Source organism: Anomalospiza imberbis, chromosome 2 (assembly GCF_031753505.1).
Source record: "Anomalospiza imberbis isolate Cuckoo-Finch-1a 21T00152 chromosome 2, ASM3175350v1, whole genome shotgun sequence".
NCBI lineage: Eukaryota > Metazoa > Chordata > Aves > Passeriformes > Viduidae > Anomalospiza > Anomalospiza imberbis.
Genome location: NC_089682.1, coordinates 59,276,763 through 59,281,914, shown reverse-complemented (window position 1 = coordinate 59,281,914; position 5,152 = coordinate 59,276,763). Strand labels below are relative to the sequence as shown.

The 5,152-nt window shown below is 40.0% G+C and overlaps 1 long non-coding RNA gene across 1 annotated transcript; it reads left to right on the top strand.

Moving 5' to 3' along the window:
- The first annotated feature begins 1,051 nt into the window (after positions 1-1,051).
- On the top strand, positions 1,052-3,833 carry LOC137468996 (uncharacterized). The gene is made up of 3 exons (XR_010996299.1): positions 1,052-1,206; positions 2,450-2,516; positions 3,597-3,833. It is a non-coding gene; the product is annotated as an uncharacterized lncRNA (long non-coding RNA).
- The last annotated feature ends 1,319 nt before the right edge of the window (positions 3,834-5,152 follow it).

Genomic DNA, 5,152 nt, shown 5'->3' with positions numbered 1-5,152 from the left:
GCCATTTTTCATGCTGGGTAGTTCTGTTGTAATTGTCTTGTATCCGTACCGTACATGTTAACCTGGGTCTGTATGTGTGAAGAGATCTGCAGTCTTTTACTATTCTTGTAGGTCGCTCTGAATGCCAAGCATTATGTTAATTTCCTATATTTGCCACCATGACCAATTCCACATACAGCTTTTTTTTTTTTTTCTCTCTGTGAGATAAAGAACTGCTGTTTCAGCATGTCACAGCACATAAACCACTCTTCAGCAGGTGTTTCTGCACAGGTTTCTACCCTGTGGAGAGCAGAAAGTAGCCCAGGAGTGTTTACCCTGTGCAGCCAAAAGCAGCCTTCCTTTGCATGCCCCATGGCACAGCTGCTGCTCAGCCCGTGGTGGGCTGGGTATGCTCTTGTACAGTCTCCAGAAAATGGGTCCACTCCAAAGCAATTTCTTAAGCTTTCTACTAATTTTGTCTCCTCTCTGGTCAGAACAGGAAGAAAAGTCCTACTTCAAAGGTGGCTCCTAACCTGGGCTTCATTTCAAGCAATGGAAATAGGACAAACCAGGCTGAGGAAGAAAAAGCCTGTGCCTTCCCTCAGGCTGCAGCAGTAACCACCACCCACATTTAACATGGAGGAGAGAGCTGTTCTATACCAAGATAACCCCATGGTACCCACAGTATGCACCTACAGCTCCTCCTGCTCCATCTACAGCTCTCTGCTCCATCTAGACTTAAGTCTATTGGGGAGGACCACATCCAGCTCATCACAGACTGGGGTTTCTGGGCCTACCAGGCCCGAGGGCTGGCCTCCTTCCGAACATTTGTACTGTCTGGATATACATTAAGCCCATCAGAGTCTTGTGGTAAAAGCAAATGGATCACAAATGAGTGGAGAAAATCGAAGCTGTTTTCACATGGGTTCTGCAAATGCTGAATTCACTGTGCACTACCTGAATAGAAAGGCCACATGCAACTAAAGGAAATATGAGAAAGGAAAACAGTCCCCTGACTTGTTTTCAAATTGGTATCTGCCTTCCTGCCTTTTTTTTTTTTTTTTTTTTTTTTTTATGGGAATATGTGGTGCTGTGGGTTGGGAAATAAACAGATTTAGCTGGAAGCAACAGATCTGCTTCTTTAGTCTCACAGCACAGCAACACTTGAATAAACACGAAATGTCCCTGGGAAGAGCCCTCCCGAAGCTACTGCCAAGTGACAGACGGGTGAGTTGAAAGGTTGCAACGAGAAAGTCAAACAGAAGGGCACGTTCATTAATGCAGAATACAAGGAGAGAGCAGGGAGGATCTGTCCTTGAGGAGGCAAAAGGAAGACTTGATACTTTCTCAGCAATGAAGCACTGCCACTGGGAAATATGCTAGCATGCTAAAAGGATTTTTTGGGGATTTTTTTGTTGCTTTTTTTCCCCCTTGTTAGAGAAATTTCCCAGAAGCTTGGTAGAGGAGGGAATATTCATAGCTTTGGCAGGTCTGTATATAATTATATAATATTATGATGTAGCTATATAAGATACAATATTATTATATAATATTATAATATAATACTTTCCTTGTATGTTTACTGAGAGGAGGGGAATTTTAAAAGCCTACTACATTACTGCATCCTTTCTACATGTCTTGATCTTGCTGTGGGGATGAGGTAGGAGACACATCACCCAGGTGTGTCGTACAGCATCAGGTCTTTTTCATCACAATTGTGGCTAATTACCATCATTAATTAGTAAGGTAATTTCAAGTCTTAGTCTCACACTAGAAGGAAACTGGAGAGAGGGTATGCAAAGTAACTGAAAGTAAGTCTGGTTAATTTCAGTGACCTAGGGTGAGGCCAGATCCTGTGTAGCAGATAGTGTTCTCAAAACAAGTGAGAGAGATTTTAAGGCAAGAGCTTGTGAAATAGAATGAGACTTCTTTTCACTTCCACTGTAAATTTTATATACATCTAATCAGTGCGATATTGCAGTTCTTTGCTCTGAAAAGCATGATGTCCTTATGTTGCAGGTCCAAGTCTTGCACAGCAGTTACATGCTTGGCAAAATGGAGATACTGTAAGACTCCATGTGTTTTAGAGATCTTGGACTGCTCCAGGTCTTGGAAAGCCCATTATTTTAAGTGTAAGCAAACCCAGGCAGCCTGGACGTGTCACCAGTCAGCATGGACTCTGAAGCTACTTGTTTTCTTTCTGAGTTGAGCACTACACACCTTCCTTTCCTTCGCTGTGTACTTCCTCCTGTCACTAGCCCCATCCTCTGATCGTCTTCATCTGGGAGCTTCTCAAGGAATCAAGATGATGCAACCATGTTTCTCTTCCCATGGTATCTGTTCAGGGTGATATTTCTCCACTTGGTGCTTTGGTGGCTTCTCCATGTTCCAATTTTTTTTCTCTGTTTTAAATAGGCTGAAGAGGATCTCATCACAAGTTAACAGCAGAATTCCCTGTTGACTCTTATAGGATATACCCACTCTGTCTGGAGAATACAAGGAGTGAAGGCAGAAACTAGAACCTCCATGGTCAAGAGGTGGCTTTAGTCCTGTTCAATTAATTAATCTACACCAATTTGTATAAATCTGTGAATTTATGACAAAGCTCTGATTTTTGGCTTCTGGAGGTTAAGCATTTGATACTTCTGAGGATACTGAATGACCAATATATGCAAATTTCTGACATTTGCTTGCCCTTATGTTCTTTTCCCAAATATAAATCTACTGTCTTACTAAATAAAGATATTCTACTAGAATCTTGTAACAGATCTGTGTCTATGAGCTGGAAAATAAGAAAGAAAATTTTGCTCAAAGAGAAGAGGATGAAAAAGACACTACTTTTTCAGTAGTTCATGACCATATCCAGAAAGTTTTCTTTAACCCAAAAGCTGCCCATGATTTCACAGTGCATTATGCATCTTCTGCATTTTCTAAGGTCATTTTCTAAGACACAACATTGAATAAATAAAGTGGCTCATTGAGACAGAAGACGGATGTGACCTGCAAGCACTAAAGAACCTCAGTAGACCTCTTCAGATTTTACTGACCTTGCAGGGATAGTTTGGAAATAGTTTGCCTCTGTAATATAGTCTTGCCCATGCTGCTATTTAACATAAGAAAAGACACATAGCTACAAAATGCTTAGGGAGTTACAGAAGAGAACTCTCAATACAAGTGTCCTAAGCTGAAGTCTTACACAACAGACATGCAAGTGCAAGGGTGGGTTATGAGGCAAGTATTGTTGCTAGCATGAAAACATGGTATGTTGCAATAGCAGAAACTTCCAAAAAAATTAATCTCCTATCAAAAAGTATTTTTTTATGATGCAAACAGCTGATAAATCTTAGGCAACATTAATATAGAACTAAAGTCGAATGGCCAGGAATTAGACACCGTTCCCTGTGCAAAAGTATCCTTCAGAAGAAGGCTGGATTTTCTTGAGCTCATCCTACTTTGTAACTGCAGTGGGATATGTGGGTATGAGTTTTGCTGACAGATTGTAGCTCTAAGCACACTAAGCATAACTTTAGGTAAAACAAAAAGCTCCTACTATTCAAGGAATATTCTGCAAACATGGCAAGAAAACAAATTTAATTTCATTTCACTTTTTCTTCCAGGACATGCCTTGCTCACAAAGGAATATTGAGAGGAAAGGAATGGCTTGGCAGAGCAACCGTTTCTGCAATGCTTAGATCAAAATTCCAGTATGCTGTTTGATCAGAAGTCTCTTGTGGTAATATACATTGTACGCTGCCTGGCACACTGCTCCTCTTTGTTGGGCAAAATATTCACAAAAAGCAAAGGCCATATTTGTCTGACAACACTTCTGTGAAGCAGCCCATCTTAAGTAAACACCCTTGCAAGGGCTTGATCAAAAGCCTGCAGAAGTCAGTGATGGGCTTTAGCCCCTTGCAGAGACCTTGCTGCCATGCCCAGCTCCGTGCTGGAAGGGTGCAGTTCCCTGCTCAGGTGTGCACCTGCTGCATCCTGGCCAGCTGTTCCACACAGAAATCCACTTACTCGTGTTTACTGCCTTGCTGTGGGACAAGCTCTAACAAGCCTTCAACAATAAGTGGCTTTTCATGGCTGGAGTTCAAACATACAAAATGAAGCATACCCCATGTATTCAGGCTCTTTCTACTCTTTAATCAACATCTTTCTTTACTCCCCCATCTAATTTCACCCTTTTTAATTTACTGTGTAAAACAATTACACATTTTTGCTTTCTCTAGTGTGCAGAGATACATTTCCTCTAATTACAGCCCCCCAATATCCTAAGAAAGATTCTATGTAATTTTTTCAATGACTGTAACCATTCTTTACCTTGGGAATGGAGCTTCAGCTGTGACCCTACATGTGGACTATTCATAATATTAGGGGTCTAGTCTTCTTTACAGTGTGACCACTTTGCTAGTAAGAAGGGGGTTTAGAAAAAAAGGAAATTATACCCTGATGAAGGATTGCCAATTCTCACACTATTATTATGAGTGTCACAGTATTTTGCTCAAAGTCTTAACTCCCTCAAGGCAGGTGCTTTAGTGAAGGTTTCAGTTTTCTTTCTTTTTCCCCTTTTCCTTTTTTTTCCCTTTAATCTCAAGGGAATATTTCTAGCTCCTAATTTCATAAATATAATCTTTAAAATTTCATCCTGATCTAGAAGGATCAAGAGGCAAAGGAAAGCACTTCAGAAAGTTAATTGAAAACCAAAACTTTCTAACCAAGCTTATGAACTAGTCCCATTTTGAGAATAAAGGACTGATTATATCAAGATATAGTCTACCAGGCTTCTAAAGACAAAAAATTGTTGTAAGTTTATTGACTGTTATTAGCACATGTAACTATTTTAATATCCTTTATTTTGGTACTTCACCAAGTTCTGAGGATGATGACCTTGTCTAGATCTTTGGGTTGATACTGTAATAAAAATTACATGTGGATCTTGGTAACATCACCTATAATTAAGGTTTCCTTACATTCTGTATTTTAAGATTCCTGGTTTTTGGTGCAAATTATTTGCCAGATTAACTATTCAGACTGCAATTACTCAGGTGTTTGCCTGGGATAAAGGGAACCTTTTTCTGAGTAAAGTTTTATCTGAAGTGTTTCTCTACTTCCTAGAACAGGTTGAGGGGTAAAAAGGTCGTTTGAAAACAGTTTCATGAAAAAGTTGAAA